Raw genomic sequence first — 12,552 nt, 5'->3', positions numbered from 1 at the left:
CACTATGGAGGAGTGTCTCGTGCAACTAATGGAATTGGAGGAAGATATGTTTTTGATAAGATTTCACCAACAGGTGCAAAAGGAGCCCGAAAAGGCCAGGCACAATTGACATATTAAGTAGCGCACCTTCCAGGTGAATAATTTAGCTTTACTTTGTGATAGAAAATTCATGAAGTTTCCTGGAAAATTTCAAATGCATTGGTTGGGGCCGTATGTCATCAAAGAAATTACAAATTGTGGTGCAGTTCAACTCGTGAAGCTGAATGGAGAGATGTTCCCAAGAAAAGTTAATGGTAGCCGGTTGAAGTTGTACACAAATTATCCTACCCCTACAAAATGACTATATGATGGCAGGATAGCCTTAGTACTCCAGATAGCTGCAAGGAGGTACGAGACTTTAAACTACTCTGCCCAAATCACGAACAAACGAAGAAAAAGGGTTGTGCAATGGAGGAAAGCAGGGCACCAAGGGGAGCTACTCAAAGGTAACTACGCTACGAGGATGGTTGTCACACAGACCGCTCAAAACATAGTCATTGAAGATACTGTAGATGATTGGATGGTAAATTTTGCATTAGGAGGAGCAGGGATGCCACATTTATTGGGCAAATATTTAGCAATCTGCCACCAAAGGAGCATTAATGATGGGGTTTTGGAGAAATTGGTAAGATTCGAATTTGAAATAACCTATAAATTTGACATGCCACCTTGCATTAGAAAAATTTTCTCTTGAAAAATTGATTGTGAGCTTTCTTGCCTTGTGTTATGCCAAGAGATGAATTCTATATCTACGCCTGATTCAGAAGAGCTTTTCTCCCAACCATGGTTAGCCAACATGTTTGAAACTTTCTGTAAGGCCTTCCTAGACAAAATGACTAAAAATCGCCTTGCAGAAGCACTAAGTTATGAAGCAACAACCTCTGAAGTCGTGCCCCTCGAAGTCACACCAACAGTGGAAGAAACACTCTATGTTCCTATGGCACCGAGGTCACCTAGGCTTAAGCCAATTGCAGCCGTTAAGAAGCAAAAGAAACCACAGCCCATTCTAAGTGAGGCAATCACTATGGAAAAACCCCACAGAGGTTTGCCAAAATGGGAAAATGGATAAATCACAACAACTGCATGAGCCGCTTGACCTCGATGAAGAAGAGCTTAGTGGAGGCATTAAAGAGATGGGTGTTGAAGAGGGTGAGCCTATCACTCAGGTCCCGAAGTACACCCCACCATGAAAAGGAAAAGCTAACGTACCTAAAGCCCTGGATACCGCTAATTCATGGTTTCTGCACCACTATTTCTAAACAACGTGGTGTTTGAGGGCACACTATTGGGGCACATTCCATCACTCAAGCTGGAGGATAGCAACTTGGAAGACCATGAAAACTTCCTGCATCTTGCAACGAATAAATACTTGGTGAAAATTTGCTATGTAGAAATCGAAATAATGTGACTGGAGCCAATGAAGTGGGTCACGGGAGTTGAGAAAGCAGGTCTACTAAATATGATCTCAGTGCCACATTTCAACCGGACAAATATAAATACTCTATGTATTAGAAGATTGCTCACCTTGGTTCATGATGGGTGTCTCCGGCTAGGAGAACCCATCCCTATTACTGACATGGTGATCCACCAGATTACCATATTACCCTATCAAGGTGTGGATCCAACATACGCATTTGGAGGAAAATCAAAAGAAAAGCAACTTCCAGGCAAGATGAAGAGACAGTTCGACCTGATGAAGAATTCACATGGATATTCCATCCACTCTATTAAAGACAAAGCAGTGTGGCTTTACTCACAAATATTGGCCTGCAAGATCATGCAAAAGTTTCACGCAGATGCGGTTCCTATGCCAGTGATTTCATTACCTGCACAATGTGCTAAAGGTTTCCATTACAACTGGGGCAGTACCTCTGTAAGGAGTTTTTGGCAAACACTTGGGAAGCCCAAGATGATCACAAGCCATTTCAATATGCTTGGTTGTTACTATTGATTGTGCTAGTCATGTGGAGGCTACCAGAAGACAGTCAATTCTCTTCACAGGAATCTGATTTACTAGAAGTTGCGAAGTTCGCTTCACTATGGGTGACAAAGGACCCTGCATGGGTCATGGAGACAAAAAAAATTTGGGTTCTTGTAGAGATGGATCTTCACGTGGTGATTAACCAGTGGCCGAGGCTATCACTGACTCTATATGAACAGTTGGAGCAATATGCAGAGTTCAAGAGGGACTTTCACAATGCTTCTATCCACGTGAGACAGGATCTAAAGAAGGTGTGGTACAAATTACCTTGCCTTGTGGGTGAGGTAGCTATAAAAGAGATTGTTGGGAAATGACCAGGAGAGTGGCTGCACCCATCAGATCTAGGCACAAGTACAAGAAAGGTAGGAGAAGGTACCTCCATGTACATCCTAGTAACACAAAAGAAAAAGGATAGAGAGTGGGCTCTAGCTTTGAAGAAAGTAGCACAGCAGAAGGCAACTAGTACTAAGTAGGTTGCTGACAAGGAAGCTGTTGTTAAGGAAGTCACCGACAAAGAGTGGACAAACAAGGAAACAATGATAGCGGTTGAGGAGTCTGCCTCTCTATGCACTGAGGATTGGGAGGAGTCAAAAGTTGAAGGAGGCATGGGCGAGGAGCCAGAAACCCCCTTTGAGTGAAAAAAGAGGCTGAATCAGATGACATCAAGACTACGAAAGAAGAAAAATTCCACTAGATTCTCTTAGGTGGATACACTAGTCCTCACGAAGGGGGACTTAGATGAGATTGGAGATAAGGTCTATGACACAACAACAGAACTGTGGACACAATTTGAGCAGCAATACCAATAGGCGTTGCGCAATGTGTAGAAGGATCTGCATGATTTGCAGATCCAGATGGGGAGACTGCAAGCAGGTGTTGGCCAAGATATAGGGATTTAAGCGAGGCTACAACAAGCGAGCGCAACCGTGTTAGACACAGATTGGAGTCTGGATCTTAGAGTCATTCGATTGTTGCATGGGACCCTACACACCCAATCAGAAGAAGCAAACACCCAACTATCACACATCAAGGATTTGTGTGTCAATCTCGTGGCACTTCCTATCCAAACCCTACACGAGTTACACGGAGGTGTATTCGACGAAATGAGGGTAATGTAGAAACATGCGCAGCTGGTGATTAGTGAAGTCATAACCAACAACCAGCAGATATTTGTAGAAAAAGCATAGGCGTTGAATGAAAATGAGGAAGTTTCTACGGACAACGAACAATTGGAAGAAATAATTACATAGGCCTGTAATGCACTGGCTGAGCTTAATATTTTTGCAGAAGCAGAATAAGTAGAGAAGAGACAAAAGCTAGCTGCATTAGTCAGGGAATCCAAGGACGAAGTCAGCCTTGTCTCCTTTTGGATCCAACTGCAGGTTTCAGAGCTGTAGCTGAAGTTGTAGCCAACCACTCCGCTAGAGGTCTCAGAGTAGCATGGAGCATAAATAAAAGAAGGGATGGCCACGTTAGATGCTGCAGTCAACAACTGCACTGACTGCTTCAATCAGGCCATGGAGCTCCAAACAACTTTGCAGGATGATCCCACTCCACAGAAGATCGGTACTAAAATTAGAGAGAAGAAGCAAGAGTTTGATGAAATAAGGTCGACTACATGAACTTTGGATCTCGTCTAGCGCTTTGCATGCTTACAGGAAGGAAATTAGTTGCAAGCAGAAATTGAAGAGCTGCACCAAAAAGAGGCCATATTGAGGTCCATAACACAGTCTTGGATGGAGGAAGAAACAAAACTCACTTTGTTAGTTTAGACCAAGTTAAAGGGAATCCAACAGACAAAGAGAATAATGGGCCTCACGGTGGAATGCCCTACTATAGAGAAACTCATCGAGGAATTACAGCAGGCAGATATGTAGGGCACAAATGTTTTGCAGGTTCTCAAGGTGGAGTTCTGCAAACTCAAGGAAAAGATTGCAGCACTAGTTGAGTGACTCGAGGATGAGTCACCTAATTGTGTTGGGGGCCTGGTTGGTTGGGGTCCCGAGGGTTAAGTTTTGGTCAAATTTTGGATTAAATTTTGTATAAAATGTAAAGTCTCCATAAAATGTGGAAGCAGAGCATGAAGATATTATGAGTCACAAGGGCTCTAGCCACTTAGGTGGGTAAGTTATAGGGAGGTTTTAAGATGTGCCCATGGTCTGCGGACCATGGTATGATAAGTGGAAATGCTATATATAGATGATTCGTAGTGAGTTTCGAGAAGTAAATAAGAGAGAAGGTTATTATTTTGGGCAAGAGGCTAAGGTAGGAAACATCTTTCTGTTGTACTTAGGTGAAACAAGAAGGCTCCTGAAGCTGAGTGCAGAGAGACCTTGGTAAGCTCACAAGCTGAGTGTGCGGGCCCCAACAGCTGAGTGTGTAGGGAAAAGAAGTCTGTACTTTGAAGAATATATAATAAAAGATAGTTTTGAAGACGTATTTTGTGTATTTTCATCTTTGTGTTTATTTCTGCAATTTTATGTGTTCGCTCTGTTATTGAAAATATATGAAAGAATGATTAATTTATGTGTGAAAGTAGAATAACTGTAGAATTTATGCATGTTATAATTGTGTAAGGACCTTCATGAAGGTATAAATACTTTGTACATTTTTTATTATTATAAACTCTTCTGGGAATATTAGCGTTTGCGAAGACATAAATAAGCCCTAAGGATCATAAGAACCCTTCACACAGACCTCTGGATGCATAAACCTAGTTCTGTCATTCCCCAATACTACTTCGGTTGAGACTGCATCCTGCGCTATGGCGGTTGTTGTTGAAAGGGTTAGCAATTAGGGTTTTTTTGGTTGGCACAGCTAACGTTGAACCTCGGTCAGGCCGCATCAAGCCAACAATCATCACCAATGAAAATCAAGTAATCAACATATACAACAATAATTAATAATTTGTCTTCTATGAAAATATGATAAAGGTTTGTATCCACTTCACTTTTGGTGAAGCCCAAAAGGTGAGATAACTATCGATCCTAGTGTACCAAGCATGATGTGCTTCTTTGACATCATAAAATTATTGATTTATTCTGCACACATGAGACTTTTGATCATAACTCCCAGATCCTTATGTTTTCTTGATATACACCTCCTCAATAACTCCAATGAGGAATGTTGTTTTCACATCCATCTCATGGATGTTCCACAACATCTGTGTAGCTAGAGAAATGATTTATTTGATGCATGAGCACCTTGATACAGGAGAAGAGGTCTCAACATATTAAATCCCCTTAACTTGAGAGTACCCCTTGGCTAGAAATATGGCCTTGTACTTTTCTATGCTTCTATATGTTGCATGCTTCACCTTAAAGATTGATCTTCAACCCACAACTAATTTGTCTCATGGTCTTGGTACCACTTCCCAAACACTAATGTTTACAATGGATTCATACTCCTCCATCATCACATCAACCCATATAGGTTTCTCTACTATTTCCTCAAAATAGAATGGCTCAGTATCTACTAGCTCAGTCATTAGAGCAATGTAGAAAGTGTACTGATCTAGTGACCTTCTCTGGCTGCATTGATTTGAAGGAGCACACACATTCTCCCTCGCATCCTACACAAGTCTCTCATCTTACCTAGTTCTCTTCCTCCATTCTTTGTATGGTTCTATTTGAGTAGTTGTCCCCACACTCTTCTCCTCAACTTGTGGTTGCTACACAATATCCTAAGGTCCTCCATTGGAGCTAAAAGTTACTCCTCTGGTGGGATATGAATCTCCCTCTCAAGAGATCACTACATGGCTTTGTCTTCATAAAATTTTACATCCCTTTGCACAAATATCATTCCAAGAGTGGAAACTACACATGGTAGTTGTTGGGAGTTTATGTTAACCCACAAATACCCCCAATTTTACTATCGGCTCTAGATTCTTCCCTGATTCTTTTGAGACATGGTAGTAGATAGAGGATCCAAAAATCCTAAATTGTAACACATCTGGATTCCTCCCTGAGAAATCATCCTCTAGTGTAATGATGCCAAAAATCCACTCAAGACACCTGTTTTGCAAATACACTGATGTGTTGCATGCTTCAACCCACAAGTGCAGATGTAGGATTTTGTCATGCAACATTTCCCTTGGTTCTCCCACAATACTATGGTTCTTTCTCTCAACCACCCCATTCAACTCTAGGTTATGGGGCGTTGTCAACTCTCGTCGAATGCATTCTTTTGCATAATTTTTTTTAAACTCTTTCGACATGTACTCACCTCCATTATTTCTCTTGAGAGCCTTGACCTTCTTGCACATTTATTTCTCAACGAGTCCCTTGAACTCCACAAACTTCAAGAAAGTCTTGTCCTTCTTCCACATGAGGAAGATCTAAAACTTCTGCGAGAGGTCATCAAATATCATAGTGTATCCTTTCAATGACTGCATGTGACTTGTTGTCCCGATCATGGAATGTGGCTTTTGTGTACTTCCCCAAGGTATACCCTTTCCATGTATCATATTTCTCTAATGATCCTTTAGAGATGCTTGTGGTTATATGTTTCTTGATATTCAAAGATCCATGATGAAAATGGCCAAGTCTTCTATGCCAAATTCCACCAACATCGCGACTCTGCACCTTCTCCACCTTTGTGCTCAATTCAACACAATCCTCCACAACTAGCTTGTAGAGGTTTTTCACATGGACATTGATCTACTTCACATGTCCCATGGTTATGTCTCTCATGAATTTATTTCCTTTGCTAAGGATCACATTATAACCATGGTCTTCCGAAACTGCAATGGGGACAATATCCTTCTTTAGACTCAGAACAAACATCACATCCTTGAGTTTGAGAGGGGAGCCCGAATCCCTCTGAAAGGTGACTGTACCAATATCAGTCACGTTGTAGCTTCCATCATCTCCCATATCGATGTGCACCTAGATATTATTCTCCTCCAAATCACTAAGAAAATATGTATTCCCTATCATACAGAACGAGGCATCATTGTCCAGTTACCATATGCCTCCCGTCACTGTGTTGGCCATGCATTCAGTGAGAGTGAAATCATTGTCAAATGGTGAAGCCAAAGTGTCAATTATTTCTCCTCCACAAGTATTATTTCTTGTATTATTGTTGGACACTTTGTGGCACAATGCCTGAATTCATGAAAGTGAAAGCACTTGATTCTAAACAAGTCCTTCTTCTTTTCCCCTTGACTAGATTCTGCTTTGGATTGGGATTCTTCCCTTTACCTTTATTTTTCTTTCCATCCAATGCACATTTTTCTTCATCCCCACCCTTGGATGAAGTCTCATCTTTGGTATTCTACCTTATATCCTCCTATACCAAATCAGACCATAGGTGTTCCCAATTTGGTAGTTTCTACCTCCCATTCAATGAATCTTGGTAGTTGTTCCAACTCTTGAGAAGGCCTAGAAGGGATATGATTACCAAATCATCCTCTTCTACAGTAACACTAGATTTACCAAGTTCACCACAACATTATGTTAACCTTGTCAGGTATTCGGGAATGGTCTCGTTCTTCTACATCTAGATATTTTGAAGTTTGTCCTTATATGAGATCTTCTTTTGGTCATTACTATTCTAGAATAGATCTGTTAATTCTTGCACATTGCATACAAATTCTTTTTTCCATGGAGTTTAGAGACAATATGGTCCTTTACGCGATCCAATAAGATTCTCCTTGCCTTGTCTACACACTTCTTCCATTCTGCTAGATCTTGGGCATCAGATGGTGGCAGTTTCAAGAAATCATTATTAATGAATTATTTTAGTCCATTATATTCTAGCATTGCCTCCATGAATTCCATCCAAGAAACATAATTCAATCTTTTCTCAAGGGAATACTTAAGTCTTATTCTATATAAATCCATCCTTCCACCTCTAAAGAATTCGTCCTACAAATTCGATCCTCCTACAATAAAAACTTTGAAATCTATTCTCTATAGTGAATCCAACTCTAATACCATGTAGAAATTAATGTGTACATTCAAAACTGCTCTTGAAATTTAGGAAGTCATAAGATTTGAAGCTACTCTACTGATATGTGGAAGTTAACTCACAATATAGAACACAAATTTTATACATGCAAAAGGAAACATTACACATGCTAAAATATTTATCTAGGGGAAAGAAACTGATGAAAACCCCTTCCTATATATATTGCATTAATTAGAGAAACAAAAATAAATACATATGCTTCCTCAAACCCGAGCATACCCTACAAGTGTATATCCCTTTGTATGACTAACTAACTCTAGCCAACAGTTAGCCAATTTTCAAGCCCTCCAAGTTCCTATTTCCTTGCATTGTTCCTCCAGGAAATTATCCCCTATTATTTAGGAATTTCCCACTATTAAATTTCACAATTCCTCTAGGTCCTTCCTTTGACTGTGTGAACCACTTATACACATGGGAATATGCTACAACTGATAGTACACTACCTTGGAATCTCCATCTCGACTCATAACTCAAATTCTCTGCATGAAAAAATTATTTTCGTTTGATTGATCAGTAAACTGGTTAATGACAGAGTGTGGTTGAAGTTCCACTTCCACAACTTGACCTCCACTAGTTCTTCTCACAGTTAGAACTAGTTTAACTGACAATAAATCAAATTAACTAAAATAGATTGCTACAAATTAGAAATAAATCATACTAAACTTAACTGAAGCTTCCCCAACCCGAATTAACTGAGTCAACTGAGTGACAAGTTCAATGTCACCTCAGTTAACTACCTCCAAGATCTCTGCTGAAATAGAAATAGAAATTTTCCTTAGTTTGAACAAGGAAAAGTCAAATTGACATTTTATTGCTACATTTTCAACATCTTATACCTTATTAGTTATCCAAATGTCCTCACATACAAACATATTTTGTTCTAGCCCCTCATTCCCAGCACCATGAAAAAAGTGTATCCTCAAATATACACTCGCCATGATGGTTTGTGTGCTACTTCTTGACGACGTACTTCCTCTTATGCATGTCATACTACTAGAAAAAAGCATGGCTGACTGTACACCACTCTAAACCTAAATACCTTTTGTCACCTCCCTTATAATTGTATCAACTCCACTAATTTTAATATTTCCTCCTCCCCGACTACAATTACCTCTTCACTAGTCAAATAAGTGCGCTAAGGGCTTACCTCTTGGTCCATATATGTGTGTAGGGTCACGTTGATGGTGTTGAACCCACCAACATCTAGGGGATCTCCCCAGTATGAATTCCCAACTAGACCTCACACTATTTGGTGTAGGAGTCCCATCTGGTATGATGGCCCAGTCGCCATTATCTTAAAGATGTGCCTCATCTCTTTGCTTGTCAGCATGTGAGAGTGGTATGCTTTGTCTTTGAACAACGAGGTTCACATGGCTGGTGAGTGATAGTGTTAGCTGTGTCAAGGTTCTTTCACCACAGAGGGAGAGGATGGAAGTGATTCTCTAGTCAAAATGGAAGAGTCCCAACTCTTTCAGAGACACACAATAGAGTAGGCCATGTGCAACTTCCCACGGAGTAGTCCACACGAATACGACATTCACAAACACACAATGAAGGGAAAACATGCACAACACCCAACAAAGTACATGGGAGGAACCAAGGTGAAAAGTCCTTTGCATGTACAAATGAGGGGTATTTAGAGGCAAGTGTGAAACTAGCCCTTTTGATTGTTGGACTTCCCTCATGATTGTTTGACTTTCATGAATTTTAAACTTTACATGACTCTTCAGATTACATATGAGTCTCTTGGACTTCCATGTTACATTGCATTGATTTACAATAGTATGGTCGACAGTAGTGATGTGGTTGACATGACTCATGAAATTACTCGACACGACAATGCTGGTATGTTCATGTCATTGGTGTTGTCCATGTCTAGATGCAGTGCTGCTGAGTGATGGATGTTGTCTTGGTGTATCATAACTTCACCTCTGCACGAAAGGGAGTGCGGAGTATTTGATGTTCTTAGTGTTTGCTTGATGTTGCATGTGCACATCATTCCTTTTCTTGTACTTTGGCATGCTTCACATGTTCGTCCATTCTCAAAAATATCTCCTTGCATGCGTTATCTCTTCGCAAAAAAATCTCCTTACATGTATTGTCCGTTCGTGAAAAGATCTCCTCGCATGCATTGTATGTTGTGAAAAAATATCCTTGCATGCATTGTTCATTTGTCTGTTCATGAACAAATCTCTTTGCATGTGCTCACCATGTTCATCCCATTCATCGTCGCGTCATGCCTCATCTATGTACCTGTATCTGCAATCACTCATGGCGAGACTACATCAAATCCATAAATCTCCTAGTATACCACGATGCGTTATCTTTCGCATTCAGATCTAGGTGATAGAGAGAGAGGAAATGGCTATGAAAATGAATGAGGAAAATTTCAATATGGGATGTGGGATCTGTGCACTATCGGTGAAAATTGCGCAGAAGTCACCAAGTGGCTAAGATGGAAATTCTGGATCAGCAGTGATTGTCCACGGGACCTAGCTCAGCTAGAGGGAATATTTGCATAATTTTTTGAGTGAAGCAGTGCAGGAAGAAGAGGGACTTAGTAGTGAAAACAACACAATTACCCTGGCGAGATGAAAGTGGGCTGCGGGAGGCTTTCCTGGAAAAATTGCGCATTTTTTTCAGGGAGATGGAAGTGGACTGTGGGAGTGCTGCTGGAAAAAAAATTCCAATTGCTGGGAGGCTGGCTTGCTGAACATCCCATCACAGTTTCTGATCTGAGTGAGATGCTAGGCAGCTCGGATATTGCAGATGAAAATTGCGCATTTTTCTGGGTGAGCAGCATGTCATCTAGCTAGGTGATTGGTTGGAAAAACTGCACAATTTTCTGAGGGAGACAATTATGGACACAAAGTTTCTATCCGCCATGTCTACGTAGTTTCTTCAGTGAATGGATCGGGCATGCTTTTCAGATTTTGCATAATTTTTGAGGGAAGTGAGTCCTAGGGTCACTGCCCAGTCGAACTCTCCAGTTGAAAAATTGGAGGCTTGGTTGATGTGCTTGTGGGGCAGTGCAGACTGAAATTTCTTGCTCAGAAATTTTATGTTGTTCTAGGTGAGAGTCGGTCGAGTAGATTCCAGCGTTCTGTAGTGTAGACTGCCGAGGCGGTAGCCTCAGGCTCTGTATAATTCTAGGAAGCAGTACATAATCACTTAGAGCTAAAACTGCGCAATGCAGCTCAGCGGATGTCTGCCTGTTGGAGGATGATCCGATTGAGAGCTTCAACAAAATGACTGAGTGTGTGAATGAGTGACTTCATACATACATGACCTTCCTAACACACACTCAACATGACTTGACAACAATATGCCTCAAACAATCAAGACAACATATACTCAGTGTGACTAACTAACGGTGTGAGAGATAAGCTCGACACTTGTGATAGATCATCGAATAACTACGACGACGCTTGCACGACAGTGCATACAATTTCATGTGTGAGTGAGATGGATGTTTTCATAGCGAGCACAACTTCTACACATGAAGGGGGACCTTTTTCATGGCCAAAACATCGATGCAAGCATGACGTTGTGACCAACATGAAAAAAGATGTTCGTTGAACGGTCAAGTGAGAAGGGTGCAAAGACTCAACACGTGGTCACAGGATGAGCCTGGGTGCTTGTAGACATCAAGGAAAAACCCAAGTAAGGCTTTGAAATTGGATGCAGGCAAAAATTTTGGAGGGCGTTTCCGTCGCTACAACAGGTGGTGCATTTGACCCCCAACATGATCTAATTCTACTATTCCAGTTCTAAATCTTTCGTACTGCATGGTCTCGACTCTTCCCTATCTCCTACCTACATTCTTGGCATGTCTAAATTATTCCCTTGATAACTTTTTTCACTAGCAGTACTCCTTATCCTATGATGGCCTCTCCTAGCACATCCCTGTGGTTTCCTTCTTTGGGCAGGTACTGATGTTGACATACTTATGTTGGAATTATGGAAAAAAAAAATTCCTTGATGGAAACATGCTTGAATTCTTGATGTCAACTTGTTGATTATAGAACTATTGTAGATGACATGACTAATGGTACATGTATGGTGGTATAGGGATTACAAAAATATGCAAAATAAATGGTAGATCAGTTACAAAGGGATGAAAACTATGAAATTTGAAAAGTATATGTGACCCCTCTAACAAATAGTCATGTATATACTTAGGTTCTATAAACCAAAGTCATGTACATAGTCTAAACCATGTAAAAATAGATACTGAGAGCCATTACCATCATAATTTCCCATATTACTTGTTGTGGTAACATCTATTTGATCCCATCAACGAATACTAATGACGTTACCAAAGGATTTTCCTATCATATTGGCAAAGGTAAAAATGCTATAATGAGATAGATATCAAGGAGTTAAGTGCACAAAGTAATGGTCCATTCATCAGTGATTTTATCTGGAACAATTTGCACCAGGGAGAAATGGGATGGCTTAGATATGATAGATCCGAAAGTGCAATGAAGGCTAATGAATATGCTTGCATTTGTTTATGTTTGTAGCTAAAATGTTAAATCTATAGCTATGGTAATTGTATG

This window comes from Pinus tabuliformis, chromosome 3_2 (genome assembly GCF_031772625.1).
Source record: "Pinus tabuliformis cultivar Carrire ecotype Pingquan chromosome 3_2, CPIR1, whole genome shotgun sequence".
Taxonomy (NCBI): Eukaryota; Viridiplantae; Streptophyta; class Pinopsida; order Pinales; family Pinaceae; genus Pinus; species Pinus tabuliformis.
This window is presented reverse-complemented; position numbering follows the sequence as displayed.